Source organism: Arachis ipaensis, chromosome B2, assembly GCF_059453495.1.
Source record: "Arachis ipaensis isolate K30076 ecotype BB chromosome B2, ASM5945349v1, whole genome shotgun sequence".
Classification (NCBI taxonomy): domain Eukaryota; kingdom Viridiplantae; phylum Streptophyta; class Magnoliopsida; order Fabales; family Fabaceae; genus Arachis; species Arachis ipaensis.
Genome location: NC_142437.1, coordinates 80875743 through 80892714, shown reverse-complemented (window position 1 = coordinate 80892714; position 16972 = coordinate 80875743).

Below are 16972 nucleotides of genomic sequence, written 5' to 3'. Positions count from 1 at the left end.
TTAACAGTATCACATATCTGCAAGAATTCAGTTAAGAACTGAAAAGGATCTTCAGATGGAAGTCCATGAAACTTGCAGTTCTGCTGCATCAGAGAAACTAATTGAGGTTTCAGCTCAAAGTTGTTTGCTCCAATGGCAGGAATGGAGATGCTTCTTCCATGTAAATTGGAATTAGGTGCAGTAAAGTCACCAAGCATCCTCCTTTCATTATTATTATTTTCGCCTGCCATCTCCTCTGCCTGTTCGAAAATTTCTGAAAGGTTATCTCTGGATTGTTGTATTTTAGCTTCTCTTAATTTTCTCTTCAGAGTTCTTTCAGGTTCTGGATCTGCTTCCACAAGAATGTTCTTATCCTTGCTCCTGCTCATATGACAAGGAAGAATGGCCAGAAAAATGATAATAATAATAGAGATCCTTTATACCACAGTATAGGGATCCCTTTGTAAGTAGAAGAAGAGGGGGAGATAAAGGATGTGATGTAAAGGAAGAAACACAACTGTGAGGATTGGAATGTGAGATGAGATGTTAGGATATGAATGAATAAATAGGATGAGATGGGGGAGGAATAATTTTCGAAAATTATTTTGAAAAAGAGTTAGTGATTTTTGAAAATTGGTTTTTTGAAAATTAGTTAGTATTTTTCGAAAATTTTTTGAATTCAAAAATAAAAAATAAAAAATAAAAATAATTAGTTAATTAAAAAGAAATTTTTGAAAAAGAGGGAAGATATTTTCGAAAATTGAGAGAGAGAGAGTTAGTTAGGAGGTTTTGAAAAAAAGTTAAGAAACAAACAAAAAGTTAGTTAGTTAGTTGAAACAAATTTTGAAAAGATAAGAAGTTAGGAAGTTAGAAAAGATATTTTGAAAAAATATTTTTTTTTGAAAAAGATAAGATAAGAAGATATTTTGAAAAGATATGATTGAAATTAGTTTTGAAAAAGATTTGATTTTTAAAATCACAATTAATGACTTGATTCACAAGAAATCACAAGATATGATTCTAGAACTTAAAGTTTGAATCTTTCTTAACAAGCAAGTAACAAACTTCAAATTTTTGAATCAAAACATTAATTGTTTATGTTATTTTCGAAAATTTGGTATAAAAATAAGAAAAAGATTTTTGAAAAATATTTTTTTTGAAATTTTCGAAAATAACTAATAATTTTGAAAAAGATTTGATTTTTGAAAAAGATTTTGAAAAAGATAAGATTTTCAAATTGAAAATTTGATTTGACTCATAAGAAACAACTTGATTTAAAAAATTTTTGAAAAAGTCAACCCAAATTTTCGAATTTGATGAGAGAAAAAGGGAAAAATATTTTTTTGATTTTTGAATTTTTATGATGCAAGAGAAAAACACAAAAAGGATGCAATGCATGAAATTTTTAGATCAAAACATGTGATGCATGCAAGAATGCTATGAATGTCAAGATGAACACCAAGAACACTTTGAATGTCATGATGAACATCAAGAACATAATTTTGAAAAATTTTTAATGCAAAGAAAACATGCAAGACACCAAACTTAGAATTCTTTAATGCTTACGCACTAAGAATTCAAGAATGCATATGATAAACATGAAAAGACACAAAACAAAAAATCATCAAGATCAAACAAGAAGACTTACCAAGAACAACTTGAAGATCATGAAGAACACTATGAATGCATGATATTTTCGAAAAAATGCAAGATGCATATGCAATTGACACCAAACTTATAATGTGACTCAAGACTCAAACAAGAAACACAAAATATTTTTTATTTTTATGATTTTCTAATTTTTTTGGATTTTTATTTTATATTTTTCGAAAATAAAAAAAAAGAAAGATAAGGATTCAAAATTTTTAATATGAATTCCAGGAATCTTGTCATGTTAGTCTTAAAGCTCCAATCAAAGGGTCAGGCATGGCTTAATAGCCATCCAAGCTTTAATAAAAATATGAGTGTAATTCAGACATGACAAGCCTGACATACCCTATCCAGAAGGATTGGGGCATGACTCCACTGAGGTGATTAGCCAATCCCAAAGCAGTTTGGGTATGGCTTTACAGCCAGATAGGCTTCAACATACTTCATGAAACACTAGAATTCATTCTTAAAAATTTTGAAGCCATAAAATAATTTATTTTTGAAAACATTATTTTTAGTAAAAAAATTTTTTTTTTTTTTCGAAAACAAAGGAAAATATTTTTGAAAGATTTTTGAAAAATTTTTGAAAACTTTTTGAAAAGAAAACGAAAAGAAAGTTACCCAATCTGAGCAACAAGATGAACCGTCAGTTGTCCAAACTCAAACAATCTCCGGCAACGGTGCCAAAAACTTGGTGCACGAAATTGTGATCACATTAATGTAGTACTCTTTGTTATTGTATGGAATCATTATTATGGCTCTTTACTATGTGTGGACACAACTCCGTACAACTAACCAGCAAGTGCACTGGGTCGTCCAAGTAATACCTTACGTGAGTAAGGGTCGAATCCCACGGAGATTGTTGGTATGAAGCAAGCTATGGTCACCTTGTAAATCTCAGTCAGGCAGATATAAAACAGTTATGTGGTTTTCGAATATTAATTAATAAAATAGGGATAGAGATGCTTATGTAAATCATTGGTAGGAATTCCAGATAAGCGAATGGAGATGCTTTTCGTTCCTCTGAACCTCTGCTTTCCTGCTATCTTCATCCAATCAGTCTTACTCCTTTCCATGGCTGGCTTTATGTGATACATCACCACTGTCAATGGCTACTTTCGGTCATCTCTCGGGAAAATGATCCAATGCCCTGTCACGGCACGGCTAATCGTCTGGAGGCATCACCCTTGTCAATGGCTTCATCTTATCCTCTCAGTGAATAATATGCTCACGCACCCTGTCACGGCACGGCTATTCACCTGTCGGTTCTCGATCATGCTGGAATAGGATTTACTATCCTTTTGCGTCTGTCACTAACGCCCTGCAATCGCGAGTTCGGAGCTCGTCACAGTCATTCAATCATTGAATCCTACTCGGAATACCACAGACAAGGTTTAGACCTTCCGGATTCTCTTGAATGCCGCCATCATTCTAGCTTACACCACGAAGATTCTGGTTAGGAGATCTAAGAGATACTCATTCTAGCTTAATTCATGTAGAACAGAAGTGTTTGTCAGGCACATGTTCATAGGGGAGATGGTGATGAGCGTCACACATAATCATCACCTTCATCACGTTCTTGAGTGCGAATGGATATCTTAGAAGCGAAATAAGAAGAATTGAATAGAAAACAGTAGTACTTTGCATTAATCTTTGAGGAACAGTAGAGCTCCACACCTTAATCTATGGAGTGTAGAAACTCTACCGTTGAAAATACATAAGTGAAGGTCCAGGCTTGGCCGAGATGGCCAGCCCCCTAAACGAGATCAATAGTCTCCTAAGATGAATAATGGAATAAAACTGAGACCAAAGATGGTCAAAAAGATTAGTAAAAGGTCCTATTTATAATAAACTAGTCACTAGGGTTTACATGAGTAAGTAATTGATGAATAAATCCACTTCCGGGGCCCACTTGGTGTGTGTTTGGGCTGAGCTTGAGTGTTACACGTGCAGAGGCCATTTGTGGAGTTGAACGCCAGTTTCTGTGCCAGTTTGGGCGTTCAACTCTGGTTTTGGGTCCTTTTCTGGCGCTGGACGCCAGATTTGGGCAGAAGGCTGGCGTTGAACGCCAGTTTACGTCGTCAATTCTTGGCCAAAGTATGGACTATTATATATTGCTGGAAAGCCCTGGATGTCTACTTTCCAACGCAATTGGAAACGCGCCATTTCGAGTTCTGTAGCTCCAGAAAATCCACTTTGAGTGCAGGGAGGTCAGAATCGAACAGCATCAGCAGTCCTTTTTCAACCTCTGAATCTGATTTCTGCTCAAGTCCCTCAATTTCAGCCAGAAAATACCTGAAATCACAGAAAAACACACAAACTCATAGTAAAGTCCAGAAATGTGAATTTAACATAAAAACTAAGGAAAACATCCCTAAAAGTAACTAGATCCTACTAAAAACATACTAAAAACAATGCCAAAAAGCGTATAAATTATCCGCTCATCAGCGGCTAAACCAAGCTGTCCCTAACCATGTGCTTGTGGCGTGCAGGTGTCAAGTGAAAACTTGAGACTGAGCGGTTAAAGTCAAGGTCCAAAGCAAAAAGAAGAGTGTGCTTAAGAACTCTGGACACCTCTAATTGGGGACTTTAGCAAAGCTAAGTCACAATCTGAAAAGGTTCACCCAGTTATGTGTCTGTGGCATTTATGTATCCGGTAGTAATACTGGAAAACAAAGTGCTTAGGGCCACGGCCAAGACTCATAAAGAAGCTGTGTTCAAGAATCATCACACTGAACTAAGAGAATCAATAACACTATCTGAATTCTGAGTTCCTATAGATGCCAATCACTCTGAGCTTCAATGGATAAAGTGAGATGCCAAAACTGTTCAGAAGCAAAAAGCTACTAGTCCCGCTCATCTAATTAGAATCTGAGCTTCAATCAAAAACTCTGAGATATTATTGCTTCTCAACCTATTAGTCTTCTATTTTATTTGTCTAGTTGCTTGAGGACAAGCAACAGTTTAAGTTTGGTGTTGTGATGAGCGGATATTTTATACGCTTTTTGGGGATAATTTCATATAGTTTAGAGTATGTTTTAGTTAGTTTTTAGTCTATTTCTAGTAGTTTTTAGGAAAAATTCATATTTCTGGACTTTACTATGAGTTGTGTGTTTTTCTGTAATTTCAAGTATTTTCTGGCTGAAATTGAGGGACTTGAGCAAAAATCAGATTCAGAGGTTGAAAAAGGACTGCTGATGCTGTTGGATTCTGACCTCCCTGCACTCAAAATTGGATTTTCTGGAGCTACAGAACTCGAAACGGCATGCTTCCAATTGCATTGGAAAGTAGACATCCAGGGCTTTCCAGCAATATATAATAGTCCATACTTTGCACAAGGATAGACGACGTAAACTGGTGTTCAACGCCAGTTCTCTGCCCAATTCTGGCGTCCAGCGCCAGAAAAGGATCAAAAACTGGAGTTGAACGCCCAAACTGGCATAAAAACTGGCGTTCAACTCCACAAATGGCCTCTGCACGTGACTCACTTAAATTTCAGCCCCAGCACACACCAAGTGGGCCCCAGAAGTGGACCTCTGCATCATCCATCATAGTCCACTCATATTTTGTAACCCTAGGCTACTAGTTTAGTATTTAAACAACTTTTAGAGACTTATTTTGTATCTCATGACATTTTCAGATCTAAACTTTGTATTCTCTGACGGCATGAGTCTCTAAACCCCATTGTTGGGGGTGAGGAGCTCTGCTGTGTCTCGATGAATTAATGCAAGTATTTCTGTTTTCCATTCAAACACGCTTGTTCCTATCTAAGATGTTCATTCGCGCCTAACTGTGATGGAGGTGATGAGCTGTGACACTCATCACCTTCCTCAAATCATGAACGTGTGCCTGACAACCACCTCCGTTCTATATACGATTGAATGAGTATCTCTTAGATTCCTTAATCAGAATCTCCGTGGTATAAGCTAGAACTGATGGCAGCATTCATGAGAATCCGGAAAGTCTAAACCTTGTCTGTGGTATTCCGAGTAGGATTCAAGGATTGAATGACTGTGACGAGCTTCAAACTCTTGAAGGCTGGGCGTTAGTGACAGACGCAAAAGGATAGTAAATCCTACTCCAACCGGATCGAGAACCAACCGGTGATTAGCCGTGCTGTGACAGAGCGCGTGAGCGTAGTTTTCACTGGAAGGATGGAAGGTAGCCATTGACAACGGTGATCCACCAACACACAGCTTGCCATAGGGGGACGTGCGTGCGTGAACAAGAAGACAGAGGAAAGCAGAGATTCAGAAGACAAAGCATCTCCAAAACTCCAACATATTCTCCATTACTGCACAACAAGTAACTTTTAATTTATGCTCTACTGGTTACTCACAATTCAATTGACAAACATAATTGACTTTCTGACTAAGATTTACAAAATAACCATAGATTGCTTCAAACCAACAATCTCCGTGGGATTCGACCCTTACTCACGTAAGGTATTACTTGGACGACCCAGTGCACTTGCTGGTTAGTGGTACGAGTTGTGAAAAGTGTGATTCACAATTCGTGCACCACTCATGGCATACACGGTACTTCCACCGTCATCCTCCATATCTCATATAATCATCTTTGATCATCATTGATCATAACTTTTCCCCTTGCTTCACTCGCAAGTTACCACATCCCCTAGCTCATTGCTAGGCATATCAGAATGATTTAATACATAAGAGGTGAGATCGGAGGCTTAGAAGTATGAGATTTGGCTTTTAAAACTCAAAAATCAACTTTGGCATGAAAACAGGGCCACGCGTACACGCACTCCACGCGCACGCGTGGATGACCACAAAACTCATCGATGCGCAAGCGTCATACGCGCGGACGCACGGGTTGAAAAATAGCCAAACGACGCGCAAGCGTCAGCCACGCGTACGCGTGGGTGCTCTTGCGCCCCAGGCACAAAACTGGCACAACTCTGGCACAACTCTCGGGAAAATAGCTGGGCATTTGGTGCAGCGCATCGACGCGCCCGCGCACACCACGCGCACGCGTGGATAGTGCCTTCTTGAAGAACGACGCGTACGCGCCAAGTGCGCCTACGCGTGGAGGGTCATTCTGCTAAAAATTTTCTAAGTTAAAAGCTGCAGAATTTACAGATTCAACCCCCAATCTTCCGACGGACATAACTTTTTCATTTTAAATCATTTTTCACCCGTTCTTCAAACGGCATGGACATCCCGGATCCAATTTCATTTCTAAACAGATTTGGCATAAAACAGAGATCCGTAGTCCAAGTTATGTCCCGTCAAAGTATGCCCAAAAACCATGTTTTCATACAAAACCACTAGGTGCCATTTTCAAAACAAGTCATTTTCAACTCTTTTCAAAATCAACCAAAACATGCCAATTTCAACCTTTTTTGAAATCAATCAAAATATACCAAAATCCACATCAAGCCATCCTCAACTCACACATTGACACTTTACCAAAAAATTTCCAAAACCACATCTAACCATTTTAACACTTCTCAATCAAATGGCTAAAGGACAAACACAATATCATGTCATACATCCTTCCTCTTCCCAATTTCCAATAATACCATTTCCAATCAACCATCATTATACGTAATCAATATCATACTCACTATCACGTGATTTCACCCACAAATCAACCTTAATCATTCCCCAAGCATATATCACAACATACATATCTCTAATGCATCGTCATACCATCAAGGCATCAATAATCATAATCACATATATGATCACATAATATATCTCAACCGAACCAAACATATCTCGTCTACATAATTTCACCCAAAATTACCAAATTCCACACTTCAACTTCTCAAACCTTATTATTCAATAACCAACCTAATCATTCATATATTCATTATCTGAAATTCATCCAATCACTTGTGCCATCATACAATGCACACATCGACTTACCTTTCTTACCTCTTTCCGGCCTCCGGCCCAAAATTCACGGCCTCCGGACCAATTTTCACAATTTAAATGCATAAACCACAAATCAATACTCATTACCCAGTACATCAAATTCTCAATACACCAAGCATACAAGGTCACACAATTCTCAACCCAATCATTAATTCACATTACATATCAACTATGCATATTAGCACCAACCATTTACACAATCCAAACTTAATCCTAGGGGCATCTAGCCTAGGAATTCTCATCACAACACACGGTACTTAAATGAAACTTAAACCGTACCTCTTGTAGCCAAACCAATTGAGCCTCTTCTTCGGAATTCTTCACCAACCTTAGCTCCAAGCCTTACCAAAGCTCCTCAAGCAATACCAATCTCCCAATTGTGCACCAACATCACCAAATACACTAACATAACCAATGTCACATACATACATCAACCTAGGGCTCATAAAAATGACAAATCACAAGGGTTTGAGCACTTCTTACCTCAGCCCATATGAAGTAGGGATAGAACCCACTTAGAATCCATGTTGGAGTATCCCTAAACACCCAAAATCACAAGATTTCAACACTAACTACCCAAAAACGTGTAACAGTGGGGAATTTCGAAAACTGGGCAAAGATGAATGAAATACTCACCACCAAACTTAGATAGAATTTTAGAGGATGAGAAGAGCAACGCGTGGCCACAAACGGCTCGTCAATCGGAGCTCCGTAGCTCAAGTTATGGTGGTTTGAAGATCAAAGAGAGTTAGGTTTTCTCTCTTCTCTTCTCTCTTCTCAAATCAGCGCCCCAACCCTTCTTTTTAGGGTAAAATGAGCTGAAATGCTCACAACTAATGTTTATATATGTTGGGTCTTGGGCCCACTTAGGCCCGGTTCACTTATTTTTGCCCATTGGCCCAATTTTGGGCCAAAACCTTTAAGATTAGCGCTCTAAATCGCACTTTAAATATTTCTACCTTCCCTAATTATAATTCCTCATTTCTTAATCTTATTTACCCATAATCAATTTCCTCAGTTGTAGTACCAGACAGATCTCATCCGGTACTGCCGGTCAAAATTCCACTGCGCACTTTTACGCAGAAAACTATATTTTCCGACTCGGAAAAATTCACTGAATCCAAATATCATATTTAAATTATCAAATTCTAATTGCCAAATCTTCCAACCATATTCGCTCCTATTTAACTTATTATTTACTAAATTTCGGTTAGACCGGGTATTACAAAAGAGACCAAGATAAATGTCTTAATCAGTCGCTATGAAGACTTCAAGATGAAAAAGGAAAATAGTATTTTTGAAATATCAACAAATTTAGGAATATCGTAAACCCTCTCAAAAGTCTCACAAAGAAATGGCTTTCTATGTCGATAGCCATTGAGCCAAAGATTTGAAGATACAGAGATTTGTGTACATTTAAGACTCAAGAATATGAGATTGATGTAACTCTTTGAGAGATCACTTAGAAGCCTAAGTCCTTTGCTCTTCAATCAAACAACAACAACAACAACAACAATAACAACAAAGCCTTGTCCCACTAGGTGGAGTCGGCTACATGAATCAAACGACACTATTGAGCTCTGTCATGTATCATGTCTACAAAGAGGCCGTTTACATGTAGATCTCGTTTGATCACCTCATGGATGGTCTTCTTAGGTTTTCCTCTGCCTTTCACCCCTTGTCCATCTTCCATCTCATCCACCCTCCTGATTGGGTATTCTGTCGGTCTTCTTCTCATATGTCCAAACCACCTTAGACGCGATTCTACAATTTTTTTCACAATGGGTGCTACTCCAACTCTCTCCCTTATATCTTCGTTCCTTATTTTATCCAATCGCGTATAACCACTCATCCATCTCAACATCTTCACCACACTAAGCTTATGTTTGTGCTCCCCTTTGGCCGCCCAACACTTCGTACCATAAAGCATAGCCGGTCTTTGATGATTGGACTTTGTGTGGTCTAGAATTTCACAATTGAAATCTCGTTTTATAGTATAGTTTCTAAACCAAGCAATAATTCTTTCATACAAAAATTTGTTTGTCACAAGTACAAACCCCTAAAATTATAAACCGAAGTATAATTGAACCTCGGGTCGTTCTCCCTAGGAATTGCAATAAAGTGTCCTTGTTATTGGTTATGAGTTATGTTTTCGGGTTTTGGGGATAATAGGCAAGAAATATAAATGGCAAGGAAAATAAACTAACAACTAACAAAGCTCTTGGCAAGATATGAGAACTAGAAGTCCCATCCTAGTTATCCTCCTCAATTGTGACCAAAATTGTCCATTACTACCATTTAGTTAACTTCTAATCATGGAGGAAAGTCAAGTGGATGAATTAACTTGATTCCACAAGTCCTAGCCAACTCCCAAGGGAAAGACTAGCTTTAGTGGTATCCAAATTGAAGGATTACCATGTGTTCATAACACGCAGCGGAAGAAAAGAAATTAATCCTAAAGAACTATTTTGTGCTTAAACTTTATTCCAATAAACAATATATATTTTAGATCAGATATAAATACCTGTGTACGCTAGTAAAAATCTTTTTCTCCTTCGATGATACGAAGGCACTATGCGTATCCACACCGAGACCAACCTTTACTGTCAACTCCTTGACCAATGGACATCTGATCTAAATTGAGAAATCTCTTGCAACTCTTTGCACACCATAAAATTCTTCTCCAAGAATTAGGCTCACATACGTTTATGTGTATAGAGGTAACGGAATAAAACTCTTGTTATTCTCATCTCTGTTACCTTCCTCTACTCTTGGCATACATATATATAGTATGAGATTTGTTACTGATTTTAAATTTAATTCTCAATTCAAATTTAAATCATATCTTGTTATTTTAAACTTGAATCTTTCAAATTTATGAATCATATCATAACTCAATTTGAAACAGAATTAGTTAGGATCTCATCCAAATTTAGAATTCAAGTTTAGAAATAGAATAACTAATTATTCTCAAATCTCATATAATATTCTCAATTATCATACTATTATTATATTCTTGGTGCTAGCAAAGAATATAATAATATTTCGTTTGAATTAATATAATTATTTATTTGATCAAATCAAAATAATAATTAAATAATTCTACAGCAAAGATTAGAACACTCGTTAGTGTGTGACCCCATAGGTTCAATACTAAGCGGGTAGTAAATTAGTCATACTAAATTTACTAATCAAGGTTGGCGTCTAGCAACACTCCTCAACAACCCGATAGTATGAAGTAATATATTTTTACTAAGAACCTTAGAAGAACAAAGTATAATTCCTTCCATCTTTCCAGCTCTTGGTTAACCTTTAGAGTATGGTTTAATTGTCAAATTCTAACTTGTTACCATTATTATAATGAACTGTGAATGACTTAAGAAACTCATTTCTTCATTCATTCAATCCCCTTGGCCAAGGTTTTATTCATCTCAGTCATTATAATCAGAGCTCAAACTCTTTACCAAGAGTTGACGGATTCCTTATTGACTAATCATTAATTCTACAAGTATTTAAATCATACCCAATATCCATTCAACTAGCACCCTAGGGTATTAGGTGTCCGGAATCAAAGTATAATAAATACATTGTTAATTACTATGATAGTCGCAGGTCAAAGGAAACTCTATTACTATGTTCATCTTGAGAATATCCTATTGACAAATATACGGTAATTATAACCATTATGAATTCTCAAAGTGAGTCAGTTCAATGGTCATATCTCTATATGCACCATCTATATATATAATTTAATAAATGAGATCTATTAATCTTCATCCAATGAAGACCATTATATATATATATTGATCTTTTCGGATTATTAATGTCCTTTTTAATAATCCTATGACCAAGAACAATTTAGATTAAATTATAAAAGATTTATCTCTCAATATTATGATCACTATCACAATGATAAATCTCTAAATTTAATCAAGGACGTTATTATATTAACATTTTAATATAATAACAATAACAAATTATTTGACACGTGATTGATTGGATTGTGGTCATACTACTTATTTCCAACAATCTCCCACTTGCACGAGAGCCAATCATGATAGATTGGATCTTGGGCATACTATTATCACAATAATCTCCCACTTGCACTAGAGCCAATCAATCATGTGTATAATTTTTCAATGCACATTTGTGTTTATCAAAACTCTTTTGACCTTAAACACCTTTGCTCTTGAGCATGTTTGCTTGACCTTTTGTAAAATACACCTAGTGCATAATAAATATTACGTTTTCTCAAAACATGAAATCTCCCACTATAATAGTGTATAATTTTATTTTAAGGACAATCCTTATTGAACATGATTATAAAAAATCTAAGTAACCATTAGATCTATCTTTATAGAATTGTATCATTATACCAATAGACTACTTTTTTGAAAAGTTAGTTTGACGATCAAACTTTTTATACTTTCAAGAGAAAGTATATCCTCTGTTGAGTGGTATACAATTCTAATAAAAGTAATTGTACTCCCACTCTTTCTTTAAGATGGAATCCTTTTTCTAAAAAGGAGTTTAACTTCTTATCACAGACACTTTGTCATAAGAAGAGTGATAAAAATAATCTTATTATTTCTTTAGGATAACCAATAAATCTCATTTATTGGATCTAATATCAATTCTATTATTGTGCAATCTCTTAATACATATAAGACATCTCCAAACTCTAATGTTCTTGAGTTTGAGTTTATGTCTTTTCCATATCTCATATGGAAAAAAATTGATTTAGTGAGAAATTTGTTAATTTAGCAACATTTCTAAAACGTAGTCCAAATATTTAAAAAACAGTGATCCTCAGCTAAATCAAATTCCATGTTTCTTTAAACATGATGGAGTACATAGAGTACTAATATTTGTGCATTAAGAGAATCTCATTCTCTATTTGAATAGAATATCAATTAGATGTTAGAGATTTTACTTTAAGCTCTTATAATAAAAATACCCAATATCTTTATTATTGGTCAAACCAACCTTTAAGAGCAATTTTGATTCGCATCCTCAATACTCATATTAGGTTTTTCAAAAAAGACCACAAACCTTAATCATATTAGGGCCAATTATAAATTGTTTGTAACAAAATAAATCTCCAAAAATGCTTGCAAGAACAATTCTCACAAAAGTCATTTGCCTAATGGCATTTCAACTTCTAAAGTTGTTTAATTCAAAATATATTGCCCAATACTTCCCCTAGTTCAAATAAAATCTTTGATAGTCATACTATCTTGCTTTGGGCATCATACATCTTCTCAAGATGTTCAATAATAAATAGTGGATATATGTTTTTGAAATTAGAACTCATGGTTGTCAAAACAACTCATATTGTAGTAAAACAATATTTCAAATACTTCACAAGTACTGACTATTCCATCATCAATTTTATTGGACAATATTATTTCAATAGGATTATCATGTCCATGATAACTTTTTCATACATAAGAATAATTCTCAATGTATAGCCAATTTATTACTTTCAAGTATGCCATACGAAAGATGGACATATTTAAAAATTTAAAATATGAAAGTAAATCAAGAAATCTATATTTCTGAAAAAAAATTATTTAGAATCGCGCATGAGTACCTTGGTTATCAAGTTGTTACTCATACCTATTCCAAATAAACATGATTAAATTATATCCCATATAATTATAATCCCAAATAATTATCTGGTTGTCAGACAATTATTTAACCGAATTATATTTTATACCCCTAGGTTGTCTAGGTTCAAGTATAAAATTAATTCTCCTTATACATCATCATATGCATAAATAAATTCTATCTTTGAGTACAAGTGTCCTGGTTGTCAGGTCGTTCATTGTAAACAAGAGATAAATTTATTTTTTTTTGGCAATCTCCTAACTTTTAGGATTATCTCTATTGTTAGAGAATTTTTTTTTATCAATACTCATGGATTAAATTTTATACTCCCAGGTTGTCTAGGTAAAAATATAAAATTAAATCCTTAATACATCAAATGTATACACTGATTATTATCTTGAAAATAAAACTCCTGGTTGTCAGGCCGCTCTTTATAATCAAGAACATTAGAAAAACTAATTTCTAAAATTATAGTGTTCAAAACACATCAATCAAATCAAAATTTAATTTTTTATGTACTAACATTTAGCCTTAAAAAATTATCAAATCAAATTTGACCTTTATATATACACTTATATATAAAATTTAATAAATAAATAAAATCAAACAAAAATTTGATTATAAACATAACTTTTATATTAAAAGAATGATAATTTAATCATAATTAAATAATTAGCATTGAAATAAATTAACTATTAATTTATTAGAAAACCATCTCAATGGAAATAAATACATCACATGCTTAAAAATAATTTGAATTAATCCTATTAATTCACAAATTTAAAAAAAATATAGGAATAAAAATTTAAACACAAAAAGCCAAAGCTCTGATACCACTGAAGGATTACCATGTGTTCATAACACGCAGCGGAAGAAAAGAAAGTAATCCTAAAGAACTATTTTGTGCTTAAACTTTATTCCAATAAACTATATATTTTAGATCAGATATAAATACCTGTGTACGCTAGTAAAAATCTTTTTCTCCTTCGATGATACGAAGGCACTATGCGTATCCACACCGAAACCAACCTTTACTGTCAACTCCTTGACCAATGGACATCTGATCTAAATTGAGAAACCTCTTGCAACTCTTTGCACACCATAAATTTCTTCTCCAAGAATTAGGCTCACATACGTTTATGTGTATAGAGGTAACGGAATAAAACTCTTGTTATTCTCATCTCTGTTACCTTCCTCTACTCTTGGCATACATATATATAGTATGAGATTTGTTACTGATTTTAAATTTAATTCTCAATTCAAATTTAAATCATATCTTGTTATTTTAAACTTGAATCTTTCAAATTTATGAATCATATCATAACTCAATTTGAAACAGAATTAGTTAGGATCTCATCCAAATTTAGAATTCAAGTTTAGAAATAGAATAACTAATTATTCTCAAATCTCATATAATATTCTCAATTATCATACTATTATTATATTCTTGGTGCTAGCAAAGAATATAATAATATTCCGTTTGAATTAATATAATTATTTATTTGATCAAATCAAAATAATAATTAAATAATTCTACAGCAAAGATTAGAACACTCGTTAGTGTGTGACCCCATAGGTTCAATACTAAGCGGGTAGTAAATTAGTCATACTAAATTTACTAATCAAGGTTGGCGTCTAGCAACACTCCTCAACAACCCGATAGTATGAAGTAATATATTTTTACTAAGAACCTTAGAAGAACAAAGTATAATTCCTTCCATCTTTCCAGCTCTTGGTTAACCTTTAGAGTATGGTTTAATTGTCAAACTCTAACTTGTTACCATTATTATAATGAACTGTGAATGACTTAAGAAACTCATTTCTTCATTCATTCAATCCCCTTGGCCAAGGTTTTATTCATCTCAGTCATTATAATCAGAGCTCAAACTCTTTACCAAGAGTTGACGGATTCCTTATTGACTAATCATTAATTCTACAAGTATTTAAATCATACCCAATATCCATTCAACTAGCACCCTAGGGTATTAGGTGTCCGGAATCAAAGTATAATAAATACATTGTTAATTACTATGATAGTCGCAGGTCAAAGAAAACTCTATTACTATGTTCATCTTGAGAATATCCTATTGACAAATATACGTTAATTATAACTATTATGAATTCTCAAAGTGAGTCAGTTCAATGGTCATATATCTATATGCACCATATATATATATAATTTAATAAATGAGATCTATTAATCTTCATCCAATGAAGACCATTATATATATATTGATCTTTTCGGATGATTAATGTCCTTTTTAATAATCCTATGACCAAGAACAATTTAGATTAAATTATAAAAGATTTATCTCTCAATATTATGATCACTATCACAATGATAAATCTCTAAATTTAATCAAAGACGTTATTATATTAACATTTTAATATAATAACAATAACAAATTATTTGTCACGTGATTGATTGGATTGTGGTCATACTACTTTATTCCCAACACAAATCAATTAGCAACTTCTAATTATCGATCAACAAAGGAATTAGATAACTCAAGCGTTACTAATCACTCTACCTAGGCCAAGAGGAACAAAATCTAACTCATATCTAGAAGAGGCATTTCAACAAAAACATAGAAGGCATTAAAGGTAAACATTATTAATTTCAAGAATTAAAGGAATCTACAACTACAAAAGCAAGAGATTAACAATAGAAAAGCAAAACAATTATGAAACAACAAAGAACTTACCAATTGCATTGAAGGAGAAATGTAGATCTACAAAAGAAAGTTCATAAACTACAACTAACAATACAAAGGAATTACAAGAGAAGAAGAATTCTACAACTACAAGAGAACAATTGAAGATGAAAGAGGAAATTAAGCAAGAGAAGAAGAAGTAGATCTAGATCTAAAACCTAATCCTAATCCTAGAGAGAAGTGAGAGCTTCTCTCTTTAAAACTAACTCTAAACTAATCCTAATACTTAAACTATGACTAATGGTCCAAGTATGTTAATTTCCCTTCAATCCTTGGCTTAAATAGTATCAGAAATGAGTTACATTGGGCCCACAAGGCTTCTAAAATCGCTGGCCACGAGTTGCATCAAGTGAACCATGTACACTCATCGACGTGTACACGTACTGTGTGCGTGCGCGCCTCTATCCTTAATGAAAATATGGTAAATCTTATATCATTTTGAAGCCCCGGATGTTAGCTTTCCAACGCAACTAGAAATGCATCATTTAGACCTCTGTAGCTCAAGTTATGATCGATTAAGTGAGAAGAGGTCGGCTTGACAGCTTTTGCGATTCTTTCATTTCTTCATGGGTTCTCCATTCTTTTCATGCTTTTCCTTCATTATCTTGATCCAATCTTTGCCTCCTAAATCTGAAATTACTTAACAAACATATCAAGACATCTAATGGAATCAAGGTAAATTATATTTAGTTATTTTAAGACCTAAAAAGCATGTTTTCATTCCTAAGCACAATTAAAGGAGAATTTACAAAACCATGCTATTTCATTGAATAAATGTGGAAAAAGATGATAAAATCCTCTAAATTCAATACAAGATAAACCCTACAAATGGGGTTTATCAACCTCCCCACACTTAAACCAAGCATGTCCTTATGCTTAAACCAAGAGAGAGCAAAGGATATCAACATTTATTCAATGAAATATAACTAAATGCACCCTACCTATATGCAACTATCTACATGAATGCAATTGCTTGGTCAAAATAAATCAATTCCCAAGAAGCCTATATGCACAAGGGCTAAGGACTAGCAAGTCTAATACACAATTGAATTGAGTTATTAAATATTTTTACAAACTTGCATGAGGAGTGATGATCATAGGTGGAAAAACATGTAA